Source organism: Neopsephotus bourkii, unplaced genomic scaffold (genome assembly GCF_033783945.1).
Source record: "Neopsephotus bourkii isolate Nb327-2 ecotype Australia unplaced genomic scaffold, CSIRO-AGI_Nbou_v1 NB_1820, whole genome shotgun sequence".
In the NCBI taxonomy this organism is placed as follows: domain Eukaryota; kingdom Metazoa; phylum Chordata; class Aves; order Psittaciformes; family Psittacidae; genus Neopsephotus; species Neopsephotus bourkii.
Window position 1 is genome coordinate 6,188,433 of NW_026902293.1, and position 10,374 is coordinate 6,198,806.

Sequence of the window (10,374 nt, forward strand, 5' to 3'; positions counted from 1 at the left end):
CGGCGCCCGCCGCCCAGGGCTGCCCCGCTCGCGGCGGGCTCGGTCCGCGCCGCCGAATCTCGCGCCCAGCCTCCTTCCAAAGCCACCGTTTGAATCTGCGCAGGCGGACTGCCGCCCCATTGGCCGCCGCCGCCGCACGCGACACGGGCGGGAGGGGGGGGCGGGGCCTCGCGCCCAGCAGCGGGCGGGCAGAGGGAGGGGCGGCAGCGGCGGTGGGGGCGAGGCATGACGGGGGAGCGAGTTCGGCCCCTGGCGGCCCGGCTCTAGAGCCCCCGAGCGCCCACTGCAAGAGACAGCGGCGCGGGAGGGGCGGGGACAAAAACAGCGGCCGCAAAAACTAAGCCGCTCCTTCGAGCCGGAATCGAACCAGCGACCTAAGGATTGCCGCGAGCCGCGCCTCTACAGTCCTCCGCTCTACCAGCTGAGCTATCGAAGGGAGCTGGGTACTGCTGCCGCTCCGCGCCACACAGCCTGGCCGCTGCGCACTGTGGGTCCCGGCCCCCATACTGCCAGTGGCTGAAGCAGAAAACCCACTTTAGACTGAGGCCTGAAGCAGCAAGGGGATGAGTCCCTGAAGGCGAGCGCCCAGCGGAGGGATCCTGCATCTAGGGAACCCCTTAGCTACCGCCGAGCCGGTAGTGCAGGGGGCAAGGACGACGCCCTCAGACCGCCGTGGGGTGCGAAGGCAGCCCTTCCCTCTTCCCTCCCTTCTTCAGGCGAGGAGCGTGTTTCTCATCGCACCCAGCCATCCCACTTCCAGCGTATCAACTGTAGCTGCTGTATTCAAGGCACCCTGAACATCACACCACATCCTCCTGTGGCTGCACTACACTTGAACTCTGCCCACTCTTAGAAGAAAAGTGTTGGAGCAGCTGCTGTGATGATGCAGGTTGGCAGCCACAGGGAAGCTACAGGAAGCGCAGGGGCAACTTCCTGCCGCCCCGAGGAAGGGTCTTCGGTGGTCAACCCTCAGGGGTGTTGGTCACAGCCTTGACTTAGCTCTTGGGTGCACAAGTCTGCGACAAGGCCCACCCATCAGCTCTTTACCGATTTCAGTGTGATTTTTACTTTAATGGTCAAAACAAATAATTAAAGCAGCAAGTGGTTTCTTATTCCAAACACATTTTTCCAGTGGTTTACTTACGGAAAATTGTTAACCACCACCAGAGAGGACATAACCTCCTGAAGAGATCGCCACCATGAAGTACAAGCTACACCCGGGCACAACCTACATATCTTCACTGGAATGGGTTGCCCGGGGAAGCCATGAATGCTCCATCCCTGACAGTGTTCCAGGCCAAGGTGGACAGAGCCTTGGGTGACATGGTTTAGTGTGAGGTGTCCCTGCCCATGGCAGGGGGATTGGAACTTGATGATCTTAAGGTCCTTTCCAACCCTAACTATTCTATGATTCTGTGATACAGGTATTCCCCTACACAAAAGGCTTAAGCTGGAAGTTATTTGTATAAACGAAGCCTTGTACATACAGATGTATGTTTCTGTGATAGGAAAGCTGGGCTCACAGCGCCCTCTGCTCAGGCACATGGGAAACTCAGGCGCTGGTGCAGCCGGCAAGGCCCAGAAACAGAAAAAGCCCCACAAAACCATCCATTTGACCTGCATTACAAACCAATATTACAAGGGCGAACTTGTTGCATCTTTCAGGGGAAAAATATTCCTTGGGGCATTTATTTGCTTATTTACAAGTAGCCTTTGCCCACTTCTTACTAATAGGTGTTCAGCACTGACCTGCGTTCACTGTTACTCACTTTTGGTATCCAAATACAACAGTGCAGCAGGTTTCCACACATCAAAGTTCTGACAGGAGTCTTTGAACTACAAAAGCTGTAATCAAGAAGAATGCAGAATAAAAGCCGCCCTGAGCCAGGATATGTGTGTCGTCAGCCTTGTATGATATGAAATGTCATCTTTTAGCATTCATTTATATTTAATACAAAGTGAAAACAGCCTGAAATGAAAATATTGTTGTTTAAATAGATATCTTCTTGTATATTCAAATAGTTCCTAATTTGTAGAAAGCAGATCCTGAAAGCATTTGCTGAGTCAAACTATTAAGTACTGAAGGTCCTATTAAGAATATATAATAACCTAAAGATGTAATTTGTTAAGACATCCAGTAAACATTCTCCTTGAGGTATGTAAGCAAGCCACACACACACCTCACTTTTTTTTCTTTTTTAATCCTGTTTGTATTACTGGCCTCTGTGTGACAAGGTCTAATGTTTCAACTTTCCTGCGCTACTACATGACACCTCTCTCTCAACTTCTAGTAGCTTCACAAAACCAGGCCAGAGGTCTAGGTACTTTTCAGAGACCCTACAACAGGTTATTTTTTCCAATTGTTCATTTAAAAGCATCTTAAGAAAGAAGGTGCAAATTGTCAGTCTGCCTCTCTAGCAGCATATAGAACATCCCCCCAAATGCCACTGTTTTCAGGGACTGTCCTATCCCACCCTACCAGGGCTATCATGGATCAGCCTCAACAGACTTTAGATGGACACTCACCAGTCCACAATATCCAAGTCCCATTCTGCAAGAACTGCTTTCTGCCTTTGCTTGCCCTTCCCAGGGCTCCCTTGTAACAAAGGAGAGCCCAATTCCAGCCTCAACCTGGAGAATGTGATGAGGTGCAAGGACACTGCTGCAGGTTCGGGATAAGGCAAATGTCACCACCACTCCAAGCTCACAGACCTTAAGTCACAATGGGCATACTTCAGGTGGCACTTTGCCACTTCCTTGAGGCTTAGGTGGGTCTCCCCCCACCTCAAAACCAAACAACTAGAACCACCTGTTGGCATTTGGAACTTGCTTGGGTTTTGTAGCGTTCCCAAAGTGCTAACAGCAGTGGGCATCCCTCTTCCAAAGACAGGACACTCACACTCTTACCCAGATGATTTAACAGGTGAAATACCCTGTAAAAGACAGTGACAGTCCTGTAATTTGCCCCGTTATTTATTCCTTCTTGCTAAGCTTCCTGCTGATCTGCAGAGAAAAAAAAAAATAAATAAAAATCTATTGGGCATTCTTTATAACCACAGCCAACGGCAGACCTGTGACTCCTGCTGGTGCAATGCTGATGCTTCAAGCAGTTTCACCCAGGTGCAGCGGTGAGAAGATACCACACTATTGGGCCATACGTTAAATCCATATGTGTATTACCAGGCTCATTTGTTACTGCTCTCATTCTGTGAGAGTTCCATCTACTCCATGGCACAATCTTTAATGAATAGAAAAAATACCAGTCATGATCCCATTTCATATTGTCACAAGGCTGAAAAAATGGAAAACTCTGAGGTCATATGCAGAAGTTCGTAATCTAATTGTGAATTCAGGCAGCCAGTTTAACGTTTATGTGGGCAATTAAGCAGTACAAGGATATTCCCTAGAAGGCAAAGGGCTTAACAACACTGACATGAAGTTAAGACTCAACAGTTTATCATAAATGATCTCCCATAGCTTGTTCAGAAAGCTTATAACAGAAGAACCCATAGTCTTGAGGAGATGATTCTCAGCACAGACAAATCAGTAAGACAACTGACTTCTTGCTATGAGAGCTTCAGCCTTTGAATCTAGCAGAACTCTTACAAGGTAAACTCAGGAGTTAGTTTCTTGACTTGTGGAAAACAAGTGGCTTATTTCATCGTCAGTTTCCCAACTCAGAAGCATTGCCTCCAGTCTCATAGAACTAAGGTTTGTAAAGTAAAAGAAACACCTGATGATTGCTAAAATAAAGTCCAAGCTCAGTGTAGGTGAGTGTACAGGGTTTTTTACCAGGTATCTTCCTTTTAGTAGTCTCCAGTGCCTTATCACCAGTTCCTCTAGCGACTATAATCTTCAGAGCTCTGTGCTGGCAGAAACACCAGGTATGTCAATAAAAACCATATGCATCCATCAAATCTTCAGCCCAGCTACTACACTTGGTCTAGACTGAATGCCATGGCACCACTCATTCAGCTCCCAAGGTGATCTTGCTTGCATCAGCCATGTGGGGGTTGCTCCTTGTCTTTGGAGAAATTCTTAATGAAGAGGACAAAGACACTCATATTATTTTGAATTAAAATGGTTGTCCATATGGACAGCACACCTGCTCCATGTCTCAGCAGGGAAGACTGCAGGTTGCTGTTCATGCTTGTGTCATGTTACAGTTCAGAGCAATTTCAATTTGCTGGGTGCCTTAAGGATCATACTTAGTCTTTCTTTTTTGTTTACTTGTTTAAACTTCCTTAGTATCACAGTTTCTGAAGAGCAATATTATACTCATGGCTGTTGAAAATCATCTGCCTTTGCTAGAATTCTCTATAAATGCTTTCTACCACACTTCCCTGAGATGTGAAGCCTTACAGAATCAACCAATTCACCCTGAAGAGTTAGTAAGGTGTGTTCACTTTGGCTCAATTTATTTATACAGCCTTTCAGAGGGGAAAAAAATTGCTAATACCTCTGCCTAACTCAATTAGCCTGTGTTCTGTTAACCATGACACAGAAGAATTCTATATACTTTGTGGTGTCATTAATTTTGTTTTCCTATATTGACAGACCTGCATTATTTGTACCAGTGTGGGGAAGAGTAGAAATGTAAGGCTTAAAGGCTGCTGTATCATAAAAATATCAAAATAATTGAGTATATCTGGACAGGCTTAAAATTTATACTCGTGCATTAAGCTCTGTGACAACTGCACACAAAAGATACCCTCTTGCATATTCCCAAAGCAGCCAGTATCAGCTTATCAAGGAGGTTATATGACTACTCAGAGAATTCTGAAGTGGCCTTTGGATCAAGACTTGGACTGAAAAAAACCAACAGTTTCCCAGTTTAGGAGATTAATAAAGCAGCTACAAGGATAAGGTCCTGCCAGGGATAATGCCCTGCACTGGGATCCAAACACATACACAAAGAAGAAGTAACTTACTGTAGAACAACTGTAGTTCTTAGGGATAGGATTATATTTCAGATCTCATGAGCTGCTCTGTATCCCTGCTTCTGGCAATCCTCAGCTGTCACTGGCTTGAGAAGAAACTGAGGTCATGCTGAGCTCACACTCTCTCTCATACAGAGCATGAGGAAACGGTGTCCTTGCACAGCTCTGACAGACACTGTCACTTAGAAATCAAGTCCTAAGCTTCACCTCATTTGCTTATGCAAGTACAGGGGCAGCTACATGGATAGTACTCCCTTGAAGAGACAAATTTCTGGTTGGCAGCCACTTCACTGATGCTTTTAATGGCATAAATAAAATTTATATGAGGCACTATATAGGCAAACAGATTACTTTGTGGGGGTTAGAAATGGAACAGCCTTGAATCAAAGGGGAGAAAAACATTCTAAAATTTACCCTCAGACATTACCTGTGATCTCACTATCAACTCCTCCAATAAATAATAATGATGCTGCTGTAAGATTAGATGATAATATTAATCTCAATTAACAAGCTTTACTAATTTCTGAAATGGAACTTGTTTATTTTGCAAATCAGAGGAATAATTTTACCAGTTCTGGTCAGGCAAGCAAATGTTTTTTTAAAAGGGGTTTACTCCTGTCTCAACCATACACACAACTTTGGAGACTGAAGACATTATTTAGAAGGCACCTGTTAATCAGGTACTAGCAACGTGTTTTCCCATGCTGTTTTTTTTAATTATGTGTTAGGAAGTTGTCCTGGATCCAGCTGTGTAACAGTTATTTTAGCCCTTCTTGTAGCTGGTGCAGAGTGCTGTGTTTTGGCTTTAGTCTGAGAACAATGCTGATAACACCAATGTTTTAGTTGCTGCGGAGCAGCACTTACCCTGATCAAGGACTTTTCAGTCTCATGCTCTGCCAGTGAGGAGGGGCACAAGAAGCTGGGAGGGAGCAGAGGCAGGACACCTGATCTGAACTAGCCAAAGGGGTATTCCATACCCCAGCACATCATTCCCAGTATATAAACTGGGGGAGTCTCCCAGAAGGCCCAGATTGCTGCTTGGGTCGGGGTGAATATTAGGCAGCAGGTGGTGAGCAATTGTATTGTGCATCACTTGTATTCATTTTTGGGTTTTTTCCCTTGCCTTTTTAGTTCTATATTCTCCTTGTTATTTCCCCTATTAGTAATAGTAGTAGTAGTTTTATATTATACTTTAGTTACTCGACTGTGCTTATCTCAACCCATGGGGTTTACATTCTTTCGATTCTCCTCCCCATCCTGCCTGGAGCCTGGGAGGGTGAAGGTGAGGGGGGTGAGTAAACGGCTGCATGGCTCTGAGTTACTGGCTGGGCTTAAACCAGAACAGAAGTCATCACTCATAAATGCAAGAGGAGTCAGTTTAATCCCTAGATTTTGTAAACCCCAGGAGTAAACATTCGTCCTAGTGCAAGGTCTGTGTAAATCAGTTGCAGCCAGCTGGAGCCAGCCAGTCAGGTGGACTAACAGTAGTCAGGCAGCAGTAATGGTGTCACAGCAGCAGCCTGAGTTAGTCAAGCAAGCAGCCTAAGATCAATAGTATCCAGGTGATTAAGGGAAAGCACTGGCTTGACTTTCCATTCCCCAAAATAAAAACTACTATGTAGAAAGAATAGTGTTCTGAGGAGCTACAAGACTTTCTCCTTCCCACTCCCCACCGCTGATCACAGTAAGAGGAGTCACAGTGACAAATCCTCCAGTATCACAAGCATCAATCTCAGAGATGCTGGCCTGTGCTGCTTGCACAACTGTAGTTCACGTCTTTTTCCAATGCAGCATTGCTACCATGCCATGCAGAATTCCAACAGGAAGAGAGGAGAGAGTGCGGAGAGTGCTTACAGGTGTGAAAGACTGCATGCCTCTATCCTGGCTCCACTTCTGTAGTCAGCAATGAGTGTCCATGAAAGGTCCTTAATTGTTACAAATGTATTTTCTGAGTTTGTGCAAGAATGTGAGTTTATGAGAGTTTCAAATGTAGAACCTCAGGGTTAGGGTTGGAAAGATCCAAAATGTTAAATAAATAAAAAAAAAGTTACTTTCAGAGTACACAATAGATAATTGGAGATTTTGGGGCTACTAGCTTACTAGAGACCTGATGGTTCAAAGCTTCCAAACTTAAGAAAGGAATGGGCTAGCTCAGCTGACTTCAAATGCAGGGAATTAAAAATGTGTTAGTGAATACGACATGGTAAAGAAGTTAAGGTTAGGAGAAACAGAGGGAGCAAAGAAAGACATACTGTTATTTCATTTCTTCCATTGTACCATGCCTTGAATTATTTTGAAAGCAGAATGAAGCAGGTACTCTTGACCATTATTTCTTGGATCCCTTCTGCTGTCTGCAGAAATAATTGCCACTTCCAGCATCTACAGAAGAAAATAAGAATTTTAAGAAAGACATGGGGGGGGGGGGGGGCGGGTGCGTGTGTGTGTGAAAATTAGTATTCTTGTATGTGCAATGTTCAGATGTAGGACTAAGGTACCTACTTAGCAACACTTGAGCAGATGTGACCATACAAATAGTTAGAAATAGGAGTTAATTCCCCATAATTTTAAGTTAGGCCCTTGCCTTTTCTGCATTTTGGCTTTTTTTTTCTTGCTGCCACAAGCCCTACACCATCACATGGCAACAACTGTTGAGATCTCACCCTTTCTCTCCCACTGGGTGGAAACATGTATTTGGCAGCTTCTGCTCTTAGGAAAAAAGAAAGGTGGATCTCAGGGAAATCCCAGATTTAGAGGGAGCCACTGCAGCTTCTAAAGCTCATCACCATGGAGGTGGAACAGTGTGAAACATGGTTGTCCTATAGAACTAAGAGGTTATTTTCAGAATAATTGATAAACCTTTATGTATCTTCTTCCCTTTCCCATGTCCTCTGTTCTCTTAGGAATCTCCCTTCATTTCTTTCTGTCCCATACATACCACTCTTTGAGGAAGTCAAACAAGGTTTTAATTTCACATCAGTCTAATTTGTGTGAAATTGGATCATGTATCTATTGCCTCTTACTGTCTCTAGGAGCAACAATATACACAGAGGACAATAAGCTTACAAAAAAGTCTGTGGTAAAAATGATTCAGTAAGTAAGTCCAAATGGCAGATGGAAAGCAAACAGGAAAGCTAGCCCAAAATCAGAAGAGACCTCTTTAGGGTTTGCAGAATCTGCACAGATGCATGTGGGAAAGAAGAGAGGGGTTCAGATTAGGAGGCAGCATCTGGCAAGTATCTCCCTACATTTATACAACATGACAACCTGAAAGCAGCTTCAAAATACAAAAAAACGTGTATACTGAATTGACAAAATAGCCTATAAAATCAAGTTCCCCTATTCTGAAAGAAGTTGCTTGAAACACACCTTAAATGTTTATGAGAAATGACTGTGCATTTCACACAGCCAGGCTCCACAGACTGTTGGCTTAGTAAGAACCATAGCACCTTCTAAACCTTCTTCTAATTTCTGGTAAATTCCTTCCACTTATCATCTTAATTTTCTACTTACTGAATACAAGCTTCCAAACAGCACAGATGCAGTCCAGATCCTCAGGATCACTTCAGAAGTGAAATTAGATTTGCTACCAGCAAGACAAGCCACTAGAAGTATTATTTCCAGCAGAAAACAAAATTAGGTAGTCATTTAAAAAAACAGTGGGTGAAGTCCAAATGCAAGTCCGTGCAGCTACTTCATAATCATCGAATCAATGCCTTTCATTAAGAGAGAACAATAGGGTGGGTTTTTTTGAGCTTCTTAAAGTATCTGCAAGTTACTGCAACAGGGGTAATGCTTACACTGAAGCCTAATGCCTTTGATGATATTAATAAATGTTCAGAATTACTCAGCATACATCAATTTAAGTAATTCCAATCAGAGTAACATTTAAATTCAGTTGTGACACTGGGTTTCTTCAGTGCCAGCTACAACTCTACTGTGGATCTAAACACTACTACTTTATTGATGCTTAAATATGTAATATAAATTAAATATATAAATACTGCAAGTCAGTAGAATCCAACACATATCAAAGCCTCAATAAAGTCTACATAAAGCAAAGCAACAAAGTTCCTATTAACTTCTGCAGTCAATATACATGTTCAAATTGACTCTCTGTAATAGCAAAAGCACCTTCCACAACTCACTACAGATGCTGATGAACATCCAAGGTTTACTCTCACCCTGATCCTAAGTACAAAATCACGTTATGAGGGGTCCTGTTCTGGCAGGAAGCTGTGGTTTTGCACGGATGTCAGAGCAGATTTGCTATGGATATACATAAAGGGAAGAAAAAACCCAACCCAAACAACTCCAATGTAAAATAAAAAAGATAGGTATTAAGGCTATACAATTAATAAAAGAAGAAAAATGAAAACAGTTTGAAAGCATTAACATGCTTTCTTCATGTGTTTAGTACTGGGTTTGGCTCAGATTATAAATACTGCATTATTAAATAATAATAATAAAGATGAGTAAATTTCTAGCTTAGCATTAAGCATTTAAGCCTCTGAAATACAAATCTTTCAAAGGAAAATACTCAATTCTTCATGCTATGACATGCAATCAAAATTGACTTTCTATGCCCATCATTTTAAGTAATGCTTTAATGCTAGCACGCTTTGAATTAAAGCCTTTCAATAAATACAAGAACTAACAGCACAGTTTTGCAGATGGGTTTTATGCCTTCTTTTTAGACTTGGTATGACTACAGCCAATTTTTGAAACGCATTAACCACATGTAGCTGGTGGAAAAAGCACAGAGGTAACTTAAGTACTTGCCAGTATGTTCATTTTCCAGTACTGCCAAATTTCAAAAGCCTAGTGCTTCCCAATTATACTATCCATACTTGCATATTACATGCATGCATTAAAACTTTGCTTTGAAATACATTCTGACCAATGTTTCAAACCACAGATTGCAATATACCCTTAAACATCATGTACTACTTTGGTCAGCATCTTTCTACACCTTCTACTTGGTGACAACTTTGAAGGAAGATTCAGATCTCAGATTTTGGCCTCAATTATAGAAAAACCTATTTTAAAAATTCCTCAAATTCAAAGGTCCTGTGTGTTTAATGAAGCATTCAGAACAGGTATGAGGTCAGAAAAAAACAAACCAAAACAACCCTGAACTTTTCCATGCAGTTTTTCTTTTAAAAAGGTTCCTCTTAAACAGAAACATAACTAAAGCAAAATGAATGATGTCTAAGTTTACTTTTTTAAGATTCGTACCAATTATTTCAACTTCTGTGCTAGTATGCATGTATGCAAGTATAATGCAATTCATATGTAAAATACAGAAGTCAATATAATTACAACTCATTCATTCTGTAACCAAACCAGTGTTACATAAGCAGGCTAACGTATGAAATGCTAGATGAAAGTTGCACCTTATAAAACCAAAGCAGATGTTTTAACTTACAGTTTTAAT

General features: G+C 42.6%; 1 non-coding gene across 1 annotated transcript; it reads right to left on the reverse strand.

Moving 5' to 3' along the window:
- Positions 1 to 346: 346 nt before the first annotated feature.
- Positions 347 to 436, reverse strand: TRNAY-GUA (transfer RNA tyrosine (anticodon GUA)). Its single transcript is given in 2 exon segments — positions 347 to 382; positions 400 to 436. It is a non-coding gene; the product is annotated as a tRNA-Tyr (tRNA).
- Between the last annotated feature and the right edge of the window lie 9,938 nt (positions 437 to 10,374).